We start from the raw sequence: 17,734 nt of genomic DNA, 5'->3' as shown, positions 1-17,734 counted from the left end.
TGGTGTACAAATAAGTGGTGTGGATGAATCTATGATTCCCTAAAATTAAGTCTTCTAAGTATATATATATATATATATATATATATATATATATATATATACATATATATATACATACATATATATTTTTTTTTTAAAAAAAAGAAGTAGTGATAGAGGTGCTAATTCTCTGTAGGCAGTAAGGTGTGCTGGCTAAGTTTTATGTCAACTTGATAGAAGCTAGTATAATTTGGGAAGAGGTAACCTCAATTCAAAAAATGCCAACAAATGAGGCATTTTCTTCTCTCTCTCTCTCTCTCTCTCTCTCTCTCTCTCTCCCCCCCCCTCCCCTAGGTTTCTGTATCTGTCTTTCTGTCTCTCTCTTCTTTCTTTCTTCCTTCCTTTCTTTGCTTCTTTGTTTTTTATTTTTGAAAAGGCCTGTTGTTATGTCATGCTGAATGTCCTAGAACCCACTATGGAGACCATTTTGGCCCCCAACTTATAGAAATCTGCCTGAATTTGCCTCACAAGTGGTAGGATTAAAGGCAACAGGGCTGGTCAAGCATTTTCTTGACTTATGATTGATATTGGAAGACTCAACTCATTGTGTGTCATGCCACCCTGAGCTAGTGGTCCTAGATGCTATCCAAAAGCAAGGTTAACAAGCCATTATTAAATAAATCAGTAACCAGCTTACATTTATGGCCTGCACATCAGTACATGCCTCTAGGTTCTTGCCTTGAGTTGTGACACTGACTTCCCTGGATAACTGACTACAGGCTATAAGATGAAAAGACCCTTTTTCCTCAAGTTGCTTTTAGTCAATCTATTTATCACAGCAATGCAAAACTACTAAGACATACATAAAAGGCCCGATGGTGAAAACTGTGAGCTGTTTAAATATGTTTCTATAAACAATGGCTGCTGAATTGAAAAAGAGGGTTATTGTTAAAATAGCCAAATCATAAATATGAGAATCAAAAAGTTTGCAACTGAGTATGAGTAGCAAGGGAACCTGATAAGAGACAAATAGGCTCTGAGAAACAAGGCCAGTATTGGTAGGCTGGCTGGCTAGCTACTGTGAGATACTTCTTGGGGAACTTATGCTAGGCACCATTGTTCTTTTACGTATTCTTGCTTGTAACACAGCTAACAGACTAAATTGCAAGGAAATATAGATTCTATGAAGTTGAAATCCTTTACCTATGTCAGGAAACTCACTGCAGACCATCCTATAGGTAAGGAGTTGATTTAATATAACTACAGCTACCTTTTGGTACATTCAAGAATAGAGACCTTTTTCTAGTTAATAGCACTTAAGACATCTGCAGGTTCAAAGAATAGCTATATCAGATAAGCGACTAACAGCTAGTAGATAGGCAAGTTTGGTTCTAACAAAGCTGTAACCTGGGATAAATCAGCTTCTCTCCATTGAGCTCAATACCTAAAGAAGAGCTCTACTATGAACAATCAACACATAATTTTCCTGTCATTCCTGTCATAAATACCTAGGTTTTTACCTCCTTAGTCCACAATATTATCCTTCAACACTAGATGTTTAGAACACTAATTGCTGGAAATGACACAATCCAACAGAAATGCTCATTTGTTGTACTTTGAAGTTGAAAACTAGTGAAGCTCTTTAGAAAAGGAGGTGTTTGTATTTTTTGTTGTTTTTTGGTTGTTTTTGTTGGTTTATTTGCTTCTTTTTGAGCAAGAGACTTTGCACTCCCTTCAAACTTTGTTTATAATATACCAATTAACTAGATAGTGAGAAAGGAGTGACTTGATTAGGACAATACCTTCAAGTAATTTAAAGTAATCACACACTTTAGTATTCTGTGTACTTCATCTTAGAGTGGTACTAATACACCTATAACAAGAATACATAAATGTGTGTCTCTGTGTGTATATATACAAAATTAAAATTCGGAAAAAAAATGATCATTAGAGAAGAAGGTTAACTCATGATTTCCACAACTCCCTGAGTTATACAGGTAGTTAATGGTTGCACAGGGAGGAAGGGACTATTTCTTCAGTTGTGTGTCCACTAGTAAATAGTCCATTCTCCTGTAGGGTTACAAAATAAAATAACATAGACATGACTGCAGAAGGAGAAAGGAATCAGTAGGAATGTGAGGAGGATGAGAGAGCAATTGGAAGTGAATATGATAAAAATACATTATATACAGGCATGAAAATGTCATAATTAAACCTACTTTATATATAAATAATGTATGGTAAAGATAACTACATGAACTTAAAAGACCAAGGTTAAAGTTTGAGGCTTACACACAATCAAATATTTTTTAAATTATGTCTTTCTTCAAGGAGTTATGTTAAATACAAGAAAGTTGCAATAATTTGGCATTAATAAAGTTATATTGATTAAAAAATATTAACTGCAGGGAAAATGTCATTATAGTAATTGCTATAAGGTACTAGTATAAATAACATATTATATATTATGCTATATGTGTTATATATGATATATGTGTAAGTATGCGATATTTTCACAGCCATGCAAAGTACCTTTTATAAGAAATAAGAAAGATAGAGTTATGACATCTTAGACTATCTGCTATGGGCATATCAACTGTATGAACCTAATTAGCATGGGATCTGAAAATTAACAGAACAGGATAAAACACAATAATGTAGCAATTCATCACAACCAGAAGCAAAGGGAAACATTATGGCACACTGCAGGTGTTATACTTATTTGAAAAATCACTCAGATTCAGAGAGATTAAGGTACTGTGTGCTCTATGTTAAGTACAAAGATAGATGTTGGACAAACAAAAAGACACAAATTGCTAAAGTTCTTAATGTCTTTCTTCTCTTATAGTTCTTACCTAGAAGTGTAACAAGATTACTAACATCATAAAAGTCAGGTTTTCTTCTTTGATTTTCTGCTTCTGATATAAAATACTCTGACCAGAAGTAACCTGGAGAGGCAAAGTTTATTTCATTTTTTTACTTTCAGGTCAAAATTTATTATTGAGGGATGTTAGGGCAGGAACTCAATGAAGGATCTTGAAGCAGATATCACTGAGAAATGCTTCTTACTAGGATGTTCCCAGGCTCATGTTCAGTTTATAAAAATTTATGCAGCTCAGGCACAAATGCCCAGAGATGTTACTTCTCATAATTAATGGGCTTGGTCCTCCCACATTAATTATCAGTTAAGAAAACAATACACAGACATGCTCACAGCAAATTGAGTGGAGGCAATTCTTCAAGGGAGGTTATTTCTCCCCAGGGATGTCAAGTTGGAAACCAAGAAAGACAATTTTGCCCCTTTTTTAGTTCACTATTTTCTATTATTCAGATTTCCTTTGAACTCTCCATTTATTGGATATTCTTTAAAAGACTTCTACACATCATCTGATACCAGAATATTTTTTTAATTCAAAGAGATTTTCTGTATCTATAGAAAGATAATATACAAAACTACCACAAAGAGCATTCAGTGGTTAGTATTCATAATGAGAGATGTTCAAGACATGACAGGAAAATGCAAGAAAAAAAGGATTTTATTTTCATTCATGATTCATCGTTTTGCCTTTTTCCATATGAAAATATTTTGTTATGGGAACACAGTGAGCACATGTAACACCAAGCACACATAAAACTCTTCTGTAAGACAGGTTTGAAGTACTTGGCTACACTTATATGAGAGAATGACATAGAAGCTTCAAGCTTTTGTGATTCTAATTAGATACATTAGAGTAATATAAAATATGATTCTTTTGTAAATAGCGCTATAAAATAATGGACCTACAAAAATCAGAAGTATCTGAAAATTACTTCATATGAATGTCTATATGAGAGAGTTAATTATTGGTATTTAGAGTAAAAAGAAAATACATTCTTAATAAGTATAACAGAGCATACTAATTTCCAAGAAGGTAAATGACAACTAATTCATAAATTTAAAATGGAGATTGTAGTAAAATCTGAGAAAGTAATGAGTTATATACTCAATATAGTACTATTGAATGATAAGCTATCAGTTTATTGGAAAGGACTAATTTATTTCATAATTGTATTAGAACTCAAAATTGAAAATTGTTTTCAGCTTTCTGTCAATGTCACAAATATTTAAACTAAACAACTGAAAAGGAAGAAATTTTTCACTTGGATCATAATGTCAGATGTTGTTAGTTCAGGGCTTTGTCCTCACAGTTTTGGGCCTTTAGCAAGACAAAAAAAAACATGGTGGGCAATGTGTAGTAGAGGTAAGCTGTTAATCTCATGGAAATTGCTTATTAGTGATAGGGGGAGGAGAGAGAGAAAGAGAGGAATGAAGGACACACTGCCAATCAATCACTTAACTTCTGTTCATGAAAAACAAATCAAATACAAAAATTAATAATACTGAAAGTTCAGGAACAAATTAAGAAACTTTGAAACATCAAATTTCCACATTAAAAAAATGAAATAGCTACATTCTTTTACACAACATCCCAAAATTAATTCACAATGGATTAAACAGCCTAACTATGTGACACAAATGTGCAAGCCTCTAAAATCCTTGTAAAAAATAGCAGAGAGGGGTTTGGGCAAGACTCAGCAGGTAAAATGCTTGTTGTACAACCAGGAAGACCTAAGCTCAGTTCCTCAACACTTATGTAAAAACTAGGTGCAGTAGCTTTTGTCTATAACTCCAGACAAGAAAAGCCCAGATAGGACAGGAGGCCGGCCAGTCTAGCCAAAACTGTAGTGAGCTCTGGATTCAGTGAGAGAGATTCTGTTTCAAAATAAACAAGGCAAAGAACATTTGACCATGTACACATACACAGACGTGTGCAAGCATATGCATATGGCGTATACACAAACACAAAGAAAAAAAGATAAAGAAAAATGTAGAGAAGTCACTTTGATATTAGTCTTGGCAACAATATTTTGAATATGTCAACAAAATGCTCATGCAACAAAAGCAAATGGAAGTGCATAAAGTTTCGAGCACAAAACATCAAAATGTAAAGGTATCTTGAAGGCTTAAGGTTTAAGATATAATGCTTATAAAACTCCAATAACTCTTTAAAAATTTACATTTTGAAAAAAGACTTTTAAGTGATTCCTCCCAAGAAGAAATGGTAAAAGAAACAAAAACACCAATAGAACTATGAAAAATGTGCTTGTTATTAGTAATCAACAGTAAACTTGTATTCAAAACTAAATGAGATCAGAATTTCCATGAGTTAGTATGGCTAGTTACAAAAAGAAAAGAGAGACGTGCTGAGGATATCAAGAAGAAGAACCCTATTGAGAAAATTTAGATTGTTGTAGTCATTCTGGAAAACATCATGGAGGTTTAATACGTACTTAGAAGTATCATCTGAAGCCACAAACCCTCTTCTAGTTACATACTCAAAGGAACCTTAATCTTCAGCTTTAAATAGTGCATATTGTAAGTGCTGGAGATATGACACAGCAGTTAAGAGCACTAGCTGCTCTTTCACAGGACCTCAGTTCTGTTCCTAGCATCCAAATTTGGAGGCTCAAACACACCTACAACTTCATATTCATAACATCAGACACCCTTGCCTGGAATCCACAGGCACCTGCACTCACAAGTGCACAGATACACAGACCGACACACAGATAAAGACACACACTCACAATTAAAAACAATATTAATAAAGTAAATATTTAAGCAACACTTAATCTTGCAAAGTAATTACAGCAATGTTCACCATACCCTGAACACAGATATAACCAAAATTTCCACTCATGGACAGAAGATAAAATTTTGAGATTATATACATACATATATAAATATATAATACTCAAAATGAATTACACTTAAGAATAAGAAAATGAGGACTAAAGACATGGATCAGAAATTAAGAATTCTGGCAACTCACAACTGAAGCTTCAGTTTCAGGGGATCTACTGGGATCTTTGGCCTCCATGGGCATCAGACATACAAGTTGTGCACAAATGTACATGTAGGCATATATATATATATACATATATACATATATATACATAAAATAATTTTAATAAAAAAAATAAAAGGAATTTTCATATATAGAACTTAAAACAAGTCCAAAATAAAGCAAAATCAAATACAAAGAGACAGTAAATAAAATCACATTTGCCATGGACGGTGTGAAATAGAAGGAATTGGGGAGCTAAAGCTAAGTCACACTGGAAAAGTATTGTGTAAGACATAAAAGATGATTAGGATGAATGCATTTAGATATCTGATGTTTAGCACGAGGACTAAGACTAATAGTTGTCTTAATCAGGGTATTGGTGAAATTATTAAGGCCACTCCACGTAGTTAAAAGGGAGGTTTATTTTGTGGGGTAACTTACAAGTGAAGGGATAGGCTGCAGGGTCTGGGAAAGGTGTAGCGCAGTCCGGCGGTCTTCTCTGGAGAACTCTGCTTGGTCTACCTTCAGTGTCCTGGATCCAGGAACCAAGAGAGCTGGCCCATCCGGATCTCAGGTCTTCAGGGTCCTCTCTTGGCCCTGCCTCATAGGCATGACAGTTACCAAAGCCTCAATGGGGGTTGTAACTTCCAGATCAAAGCTGGAATGGCTACCCACTACATCTCCCCCTTTTGTCTAAATAAGAAGGTTCTAACCTAATACAAGACTATATACAAAGGAATGGTTATCAAATATTGTCCAGGAGTAATGAGGGATAATAATCTAGATAAGATGGAACTACAACCAATGCAAACAATATCAAGCAAGAAACACATACTAAAATCTAGAGAAGTCTAGAGTATGGGTAAATGCATGTTACAAAGATCATTCCAAAAGGTGTCCTATCCTAAAGAACCGGAATCTAATACTTAATATGTTCTATCTAAGATTATATATGTGTGTGTGTGTATATATATATAAAGTAACTATAACTGTTAGTCTTTAACCCCATCAAAGACCTGAGAAGGAATATAATGGTACCTGAGAAATGGAAGATGGATGCAAGCAACTTTCGGGAATCTTGTAAGAGTAGACAGAGACAGCTGTCAGCATGGACAGTCATCTAATGTTTCTCAGCATTGTTGGTGCATTCAAATTGGCTACAGGCCTAGAGTATCTGACAGACCATTTTCAGAAGCAGGAATTCTGAAAGACCATCTTACCCTGTCTTGGCAGAGTTCAGAAGTCACTTTTCCTTGTGTCCCACTTGTCCAGAAAGATAGCATTCATACTGTCAGCAGTTGAGGCAAGGGCAGGTCTTTGCCCAATAGGCCATTTTGTGCCAAGAAGACAAACTTCCAAATGGAAATGTCTTAGAAGCCCAACATTCTCTCGGGATCAAATTGGTGCAGCCAGGAGCAATTGTGTCTCACGTCAACAGAATTCTAAGTTGTTGAAATGCCATATTCTCTAGGTCCATGAAGTATTTGAAGACTACCTGTCCATGTGACCTATATTATCTGTGAATCTGGACAACCTAACTAACATAACTATAGAGATTATAAGCATAGGTGACTATAAATCTATGAATCTTATCTACCTAAATAACCTAAGGACTAAGGCTTCCCGTAAACAAGGTAAACAGTTTATAAGCAAAAGTATGGTAAAGAACGATGGCTTCAAAATTGTGACAATACACAAGATATTTATAACAGAGGTAGGAGTATATAGTGCAATATGCAATATGACAATAATCTTAAATATATATCAATATACAGAGTATCCTAAACAGAAGTAGAACATACAACATGACAGATATAAATTTACATTTGTATCAATATACAAATATTTCAAATAAGAGTAAAAATATGTGTACATTATAACAAATATAGTTCTGTATTTGTATCAATATACAAATTATCTTAAACAGGAATATAAAGTTAGTTTACATTTGTATCAATGTATAAGAATCCATAACAGTGCACATTACAGTGCAAATTATCTAAGGCTGTTATTTTACTAAATTTGTTTACTGGTATATACAATAATTGACCATAATATCTTATAACTATCCATTCCATTTCTTTTTTTCCCTTTTTTTTGAGAAACTTTTATTGCTGTGAAGAGACCTATGACCATGGCAAACTCTTATAAAGTGAAATATTTAATTGGGTCTGGCTTAGAGTGAAGAGGTTTAGTCCATTGTCACCATGGCAGAAAGCATGGAGGGAAGCAAGGTAGCACCCAGGCAGATATGGTTCTGGAGAGGTAGCTAAGATTTCTACATCCATTATGGCAGAAAGAAGGAAGAGAGTGAGACACTGGGACTAGCATAAGCATCTGAGAAAGTCTATCCCAGTGACACACTTCCTTCAACAAAGCTATAACGACTTCAACAAGGCCACATCTCCTAATAGTACCACTCTCTATGGGACTATGGGAACCATTTCCATCAAACTACCACAATAGGATTTTTGATAAATAGACAGTTGAATATTTTTAAAATAAATTGCATAATTATATATGTCACATTAACTTTCTTGTCTCTAAAAATCATGATGATGAATGTCTAAACTTCATGGTGGATCCCTTAAATCTATATGACTCTTCAATATGATAAAATATATTTTAAAAGATTTAATCATATATAGGTGAATATAAATATATATTTTAGTTTAAATAAAGAATTCCTTTAAGAATTACATCTTGAGTATTGAAAAATAATTACAATCTCTTATCCATAGATTACAAGTGTTAGACATGGGATTTCCAGACCTGTAGAGTATGAAAATCATCTACAATTAAAAGCAATAAGAACACTTGTAAAAAATCTGCGAAAACCAAGTTTCTTCAAAATTCTGAGAACAAGCCAACAAAGCAACAATGTGAGAAATGCCTTTCAAGAAAGACAGCTGAATCTCTGAAGAAAGAAGTACTCTGGTATTTTCACTCACTCTAGCCTCAGCCTCTTTTTCTGTACCTTTATTGTAGCTTTAAAAATGAGCAGCCTTGCTTCTATAGTTTTAGTAAGAATCAGAGCATCATCAGTCAGTGTAAAGGGCAGAAGAGGCTTGGAAATCATCAACGAGCATCATCATAAAGAAATTGTCACTATTTGATATGTTTGACAGCTCCTTGGAAAAGTCTCTTGTACTGGGACCATAGTTATTTAACTTAACTCAGAACTTAACTCAGTTTAAAAAGAACTCTAAGACATTTGTTGTGTGTGTACACACACACACACACACACACACACACACACACACACATGTGCATACACACACCAAAAAACAAACAAAAAATCACCCAAACAAAAATAATATCCATTATTTAAATTCTTATCTGTCTTAAATGGTGATACCAATTGACAATGATAAAAGCATAATATTTAAAAGCAAGATCATTAATGAAATGTTCATAATAAAGATCTGAGGTGTGAATTGCTAGGCTGTGCATATGCCCAGGAACCTTGGGAAAGGGCTTTTATTTCTCAATTTAGGGTTACCTTAAGGCTCACTGCAACCATGAAGTGATTGATGGCAGGGCTTTAAACTATCTGAGCATTGAAGGCATGCATTAAGATATCGATAGAGACCTTTGGCAAAAAAGTGAAAGAGGCATCATTTATGACATCCCTGAAGATCCACTCCATCACTAGTGTAACACTAGCAACCTTAAAGGAATTTTTAAAGAAATATATACTTTATGGAAATAAACTTCTGGAGCCACAATGTGACCAAGTGGCAAGAACTGCATGAGGAGTACAGTATGATTTCTCTGTTCACCATATATGATTTTATAGAATATTCAACTTTCAATGGAAACTTTATCAAAAGTAAAATGGGGAATTGTATCTCACAAGCAATTAAGTAAAGCAGCTAATAAGAAATGCCTTTAGAAAACCTACCTAGATATAACTAGTCAAACACTTTTTAGTATTTAAATATGTTTAAAGCTTTAAAGGAAATCCATGTCCAAAACAAAGACACAAATCCACAATAATAAAAAATATTAGACATGGAGAAATGTAAATCAAAATCACAATGAGATACAACTTCAAAATCAAGTGGACATTACCATGATTGGTATTAATTTTCTATCTGACTGGATCTATAATCAACTGATTGATGTGCCTCTGGTCATGACAGTCTTTCTAGTATCAATTGAGGTGTGTAGATTCAGCTTATATTAGTGACATCCTTTCCTTGGTGGGATATTCTGGACTGTACTGATGAAGAAAGGGAGCTGAACACCAGTATATAGATGAATTTCTTAATGGTCTTATTAAATAAAAAAACACATAGCCAAATATAGGGGTGAAAGCATTAGAGAGATCAGGGAAATAGGGAAAGCCACCAGCCAACCTTACCTCACCAACTCTGTAGCTTCCAAATGCAAGCTACTTCCTGTCTTACCCACACCTTTGTTGCCCTGCTGTTCTGCCCTCTCATTGGCTATCTTAGCCCAGCTACCTCACTTCCTTGTCACTATCTGTACAGACACTCAGGTCTCTATGGTTGGTACTGGGATTAAAGGTATGTGTCACATGCTTGGCTCTGTTCCCTATATGGTCTTGAACACACAGAGACCCTGCCCAATAAGTGACTGGATTAAGGGATTGTGCTGCCTGACTTATTGTTTACTTAAAATGGCTGGTCTTTTCCCCTGATCTCCAGGCAAGCTTTATTAAAGCACAAACAAAATATTATCACATTTCAACACAAATAAAATATCACCACAAGTATACATTCTTCCTTCTCTGCTACTTGATTACGGGTGTGATGTGATCAGCTGCTTCACACTCCAAATGCTTTGACTTCTCTGCTATGATTGTGCCCTAGATCTGTGAGCCAGAATAACTCCTTTCTTCCTTAAATTGTATTTATTAGCGTATTTTATTACATCAGCAACATCGAAACTAAGATAGATGCCTCTTATAGATGCCTTAGATAAGGTTTACAAGTAGTGAGCTATTGGTGAAATTATTAAGGCCACTCCACGTAGTTAAAAGGAGATTTATTTAATGGCGTAACTTACAAATTAAGGGATAGGTAGGTCGCGGGGTCTGGGGAAGGTGTATCACAGTCCAGCGGTGTTCTCTGGAGCTGTGCTTTGTCCACCTCCACCATCCAGGGTCCTGGAACCGAGAGAGTATCCGCCAATCCAGATCTCGGGTCCCCAGGTGCCTCCCTTGGCCCCGCCTTGTAGGCGTGACAGTTGCCGAAGTCTCAATGGGGGTTGGAACTTCCAGATCAAAGCTGGAATGGCTACCCACTACATCTCCCCCTTTTGTCTAAATAAGGAAGTTCTAACCTAATACAAGACTATATACAAAGGAATGGTTATCAAATATTGTCTAGGAATAATGAGGGATAATGACCTAGATAAGATGGAACTACAACCAATGCAAACAATATCAAGCAAGAAACACATACTAAAATCCAGAGAAGTATAGAGCATAGGTAAATGGCATGTTACAAAGATTATTCCAAAAGGTGTCCTATCCTAAAGAACCTGAATCTAATACTTAATATGTTCTATCTACTAAGTTGTAACTATAACTGCTAGTCTTTAATCCCATCAAAGACCTGAGAAGGAATATCATGGTACCTGAGAAATGGTAGATGGATGCAAGCAACTTTTGGGAATCTTGTGAGAGTAGACCGAGACAGCTGGCAGCCTGGACAGTCACCTAATGTTTTTCAGCATTGTTGATGCATTCAAATTGGCTACAGGCCTAAAGTATCTGACAGACCATTTTCAGAAGCAGGAATTTTGAAAGACCATCTTACCTTGTCTTGGCAGAATACAGTGGTCACTTTCCTTGTGTCCCGCTTGTCCAGAAAGGATAGCATTGCATTTGTATTGTCAGCCGTCGAGGCAAGGGCAGTTCTTTGCCCAGTAGGCCATTTTGTGCCAAGAAGACAAACTTCCAAATGGAAATGTCTAGAAGCCCAACATTCTCTTTGATCATTTATGGAAGTCTGTCAAAATATTTGTTTTATAGTGTTCTTTGTAAACTGTGATCCATCCATCAGAGCTGTTTTATCATCCATTGCAGTATCGGTTTTTACATTAGGCAGTGGTTTATTTAGTTGTCTTGGAGAGGAATTTTTTCCATAGTGGCTGGGAATGTTTGTACTATATTTGATTTGGGGGCCTGCAAGAGGCCCCCTGAGGCATTTCCCGCCAGTAAAGGGTTACCTCGTAAATCTATTTTTGATCTATACTCATTGGTCCAATGTCGGCCTTTGCCATACCTTCTACATAATCCGGGAGGTCGTTGGGGTCTCCTGTTTAGGCTATTCCTAAAAGGAGTATTACTCCTAGGAGTACCCCACGTACAGTTTTTACTTATATGACCTGGTGTACCACATTTAAAACATTTGGTAACATGGGGCCTTCTTTTACCTCTGGGATTTGTCTCTCCTATCCAAGCCTCATTACTGTAGTTACGAGACTCAACACCATTAGTATACTGAATCCATTCTTCTAAAGGAGCTGATCTGATCTTTAATGGTGTAAGTATTTTTTTTGCATTTTGCATTAGCATTGTCGAACGCCAAGGACTCAATTAATACTTTTCTTAATTCTTTATCTGATGCAGCTCTTGTTATAGCTGTGTTCAGTCTTTGTAAAAAATCAGTGAAGGGTTCGTGTGGTCTCTGAAATATCTTTGTGTATACCTCAGTTGGTTTTCCAGGTTCTGGAATTTTTTCCCAAGCATTTAGAGCTGCTGTATGGCATAGGGATATTGTATGTTTATCATAAATGGCTTGTACATTCCTGTTAGCAAAACATCCCTCACCAAGTATTTGATCTTGGGAGATCACAAAACCTCTGAGTTTACCTTGTTGTTTTAAATTTTTTGTCTCTTTTCTCAACCAGCTTTTCCACTGTAGCTGCTGACTATATTTTAGAACAGCTGAAATTAACTGATGCCAGTCATCTGGGATGAGTCTATGTGAGGTAGACCACGAATTTAACAATTGTTTTACATATGTGGAGTGTATCCCATACATAACTACTGTTTCCTTTATATTTTTAAAGTCCCTTGTTGAAATTGGTTGTAATGTATATGTATTATATGGCTCGGGGTGTGTGTCATCCGCTGGCTTCTCATGGATGATAACAGGATAAGCCATTGTGTGAGAGCCATTTGGAGATGTTACAACCACTATGGTCTTGCCCTTTTGCTTATTAGGTCCCTTGTCATATTTACTGAGAGTTTCTTCTAAGGCCTGCAAACGAGCACCTAGGGTCTGTTCTAGGGAGTGAACCTCCTCTCTGGCAAGGGACTCCAGATTTCTCATGGAATCATAGAAGTTTTTATGTTCCTCAGAAACACATGATTCCATGGACCTTATCTTATCAATTAATGATAATCTTTTTTCCTTATATAGTGTCTGGATAGTTAGTGTTCTGTCCATTAAATATTCACATTTATTATCAATAAGATCAATTTTTGGTACAAGCCTGTTTTGTAAATCCTGATCAGCAGATTCCAGAGAAAGAATCTTTTTCTCTAAGGTATCATTGCTATCCATTAAAGCAGATTCCAGAAATAGAATCTTTTCCTGTAAGCCTTCATTGTTAGTTTTGAAAGCCTGTAAATCCTGGTTAGCAGATTCCAGAGAGAGAATCTTTTTCTCTAAGGTCTCATTGCTATCCATTAAAGCAGATTCCAGAGATAGAATCTTTTTCTGTAAGCCTTCATTGTTAGTTTTGAAAGCCTGTAAATCCTGGTTAGCAGATTCCAGAGAAAGAATCTTTTTTTGTAAGCCTTCATTGTTAGTTTTGAAAGCCTGTAAATCCTGGTTAGCAGATTCCAGAGATAGAATCTTTTTCTCTAAGGTCTCATTGTTATCCATTAAAGCAGATTCCAGAGATGGAATCTTTTTCTGTAAGCCTTCATTGCTCTCGCTTAAAGCCTGTATCAGTCCCAATAATGACTCATCTTTGTTCTTGTTTTTAAACCAGTGTTTGAACACTGTGTGGATTATTACAATGAATGCCAAAATGGTACAGGCCAGATATGCCTTAGGAAGGTCGTATATTTCCAGGAAGATGTCATTCATCATACAGGCAAAAAGGTTTTCAAATTCCTGTGAGGTAATGTTGTCAGCCATATTACAAGAATTACTCAAAATTTGTTAGTCAATTTTAAGGTGTAAAATTATCAGGTACTTTTACTTACCTTTCGTGGTTTTGGGGGTGTAGTAGCACTTTTTAGCCAGCAGGTGGCGATGGTACAGCTCCAAATCAGGGCCTGCTGGTGATCTTGGCTGACTACAGCTCGCTGGAGTCAAGATGGCGGGAGCCGAGCCGGCACCCAGGAAGCGGGGGAGTGCCTCTTTCGCTGGTCTCGGGGCTAAGCTAGGGAACTGAGACCGGACTAGCTGCTCCCTTTTCTGGGAATGGAACCGTGTAGGCGTTCCCTGGTTATATGGAACTTTGCAGCTCGCTGGAGTCAAGATGGCGGGAGCCGAGCCGGCACCCAGGAAGCGGGGGAGTGCCTCTTTCGCTGGTCTCGGGGCTAAGCTAGGGAACTGAGACCTGACTAGCTGCTCCCTTTTCTGGGAATGGAACCGTGTAGGCGTTCCCTGGTTATATGGACCTTTGCAGGCGGGTTTAGGTACCCCGCTAGCCGGGGAGGAGGCTGAGGGCGGGAGCCACCCAGGCCTTTGGAATTTGCCCCACGTGAGCGCCAGATATTGGTGAAATTATTAAGGCCACTCCACGTAGTTAAAAGGAGATTTATTTAATGGCATAACTTACAAATTAAGGGATAGGTAGGTCGCGGGGTCTGGGGAAGGTGTATCGCAGTCCAGTGGTGTTCTCTGGAGCTCTGCTTGGCCCACCTCCACCGTTCAGGTTCCCGGAACAGAGAGAGAGCGCGTGCGCGCTGGCTGATCCAGATCTCGGGTCTCCAGGCACCTCCCTTGGCCCCGCCTTGTAGGCGTGACAGTTGCCGAAGTCTCAATGGGGGTTGGAACTTCCAGATCAAAGCTGGAATGGCTACCCACTACAGTGAGCCAGGTGTAGAGGCTCTCTTACAATCTCAGCATTTGCAAGGCTGGGGCAGAGTGTGACTGCAAGTTCTAGGCCAGCCTAGAATACTTTAAGTTCAAGGTCAGTCTGTGCTAAACAGTGAGACCCTGTCCCAGATAACAAAATAAAGTGTCAATGAGTATATGCAAACATTGAAAACATCACACACTACTAATGAGAATTTGTTAAAAAGAAAAACTTGAAGTAAGTTAAATTTAGCGGAGTTTTTTGCTCAAATTTATGAACCAGTAGAATTTCTTAGAGTTTTAACCAGAAACACAGATAGGAGATAAATCCAGCCATGAAAATGAAGTCACATACAGAAACAACTTGCATTTACCTCATACAGTCATGGACTGATTAGTTAGCAACCTGTAAATGATTGAAACTGTAATGCTGTGGTTGAAACTTAGCTACAGGTTACAAGAAGATACTGTACTTTGGCTATAATTGATACATAAGAACTCAAAGAAAAAGACTCATGCAAATTATTTTAACTGAATAAATATACAACACGGAAGACATTTGGAAAATAATGTGACATTTTCTTTTAAGCATGAATATAAAGTTTCCATATGATTGAACAATTCTATTTCTAACCATTTACCAAAAAAATCCCACTTTAAAACACGCAAAGAGTTGTAAATCAATATTTCTGGCAGCATTATTCTTAACAACAAAAATGTTTACAAACCTCAGTGATTTATCAATGAACAGATAAATGGATATATAAAATATGGTACAGCAATCCAAGATAATAATATTCAAAGAAAAGAGGTGAAGTACTAGCACAATGCATTATTAATGACACTTGAAGGCCACAAATTGAATATTGTATCATTTTTGTCTTCACAAAAACTAAAGATACAGGTGATTACTTACCAATCTTGAGTGAAAGGATAAATAAAAAGTGACCATGATTGGATCAAGGCTTTCTTCCGGGGTGAAAAAAACGACTACAATTTGATAATGATGATTACTGATTTTTATGGTGATACTGAAAGCTAAACATGGCTTGAATATGCTGAAACCATGAATTTTGCAGTAAGTGAACTGTCTTTTTGAAAAATCTTTTTGAAAAGTGATAAGATGGATTAAAGAGATTTTAAATGCTTGCTTCAATTTGATAAATTCTCCTACTTGCAAATGTATTGAACTTTCCCCAGCCAGTGTCATGCCAATTGCACAGAGTTGGTGAAAATAATTTGTGAGAAACAAAGCCAAGTGAACCACAAAATATGCTTCCAGAAATGATTTTGGTCAAAACAATTTCATATTTTAATGCATCTAAACTGCACAATACTTTCTGTAAACAAAACAAAAGCACTGGGGAGATATCCCAGTGGGTAAGAGGCTTTGCTATTCCTGCAGGAGGACCTGATTTCGGATACACAGCACTCACATAAAATCAGACTGGATGAAAATCTTTGCAAACTTCAGGTCAGAGATAGGTGGATGTTAGAGATTTAACTGGCCAGCCAATATACCTGAAACATTAAGCTTTAGGTTCACTAAGAGAGACCCTGTCTCAAAGGAACAAGGCAGAATTATAGAGAAGGATGCCCAAAGTGTGCAGAAGCAAAGCTCACAGTAAACAAAGTGACAAACAAACAGTTTGAAAAGACAAATTAGGGTGTTCATAAACTTTAATTTGTTTCCGAGTGTTTTACACCCTGCATCCATCACATAACATTTTTCAGTTCTGAAAGGAGTAAAATAAGCAAGAATATCTATACTAAATATACAGTTATTATAATATAAAAGTTATTCCATTACTTTTAGTACATTGAATGGTGTATTCAATGTGATTGAAGTTGGCAAACACTTGGAAGTAATTACAATGCAAAATTACTGGGAAAGTTCAGGAATAACCAGTTTGTTTTCTTGCAGTTTCTTGTGTAGTCTAGGAAATTTAGTGTTTTATCAGCTCTAATTACATTTCTTATTCATGCTTTACACAACTTATATCATTTTTGAGAAAAGGAATTGATCTTTCTGAGACTTAATTTACCAAACTTTAGAGATGAATAAACCATAATTCCACCACAGGAACCATTGTTGATTAAACAGCCATTACTTCTTAGTTCTTTACTGCATTTCTTTTATAAATAAATCTATATGTGCATTAAATTACTAATCAGTAAGGCATAAAGTAAACTTAATTATGAGTAATTCATTCCAAAGGGCTTATTCAGGACAGTAGGTAGGGGCTCCTGGTTCCAGCAGATAATACTCTATTACATGATGGCTTGTCAGGTTATAGGAAAGAGGATGAGCAAGGGTACATTTGTGAAAATATTATGGGCCCTTCAGGTTATTTTGTTTTATTTTTAGTAAGCCAATTAAATATTAAGCCTACATGAATGAACTGTGTCATATAATTTCTCAAGAACCTAAGGGATCAATTTATTATATATTATATATAAATATTAATTATTATCCATATATATATTAAAGCATAGACAGACCATTTAAGTAAGCAAATGTAAATTTAAGAAACCCAATCTGACTAAAATGTGTTAGCCTCTAAATGAAGAATAAGTGTTACTTCTTTTGAAGTTCTTGATCAGTGAGGCCCCATAGAGCCTCAAACATTACAGGCTATTGCCATCACTCCTGGTTCCACTCCAGAACTTGATGGTAAGACCTTATTGCTTCAGATACCATATACATGAGTCATAGAACATAGAGAAATCAAGCTGGTACTGTCTTGGAAGCTTCATCCCTACTGCCTAATTATCATAGTGTTGAAAGGTGATATGCATGGTACCAAAAGAGAAAAATAATCATTGATCCTACCAAGCTGTGAACTCTGAGAG

The sequence above is a fragment of the Peromyscus eremicus genome, chromosome X (genome assembly GCF_949786415.1).
Source record: "Peromyscus eremicus chromosome X, PerEre_H2_v1, whole genome shotgun sequence".
Classification (NCBI taxonomy): Eukaryota; Metazoa; Chordata; class Mammalia; order Rodentia; family Cricetidae; genus Peromyscus; species Peromyscus eremicus.
This window is presented reverse-complemented; position numbering follows the sequence as displayed.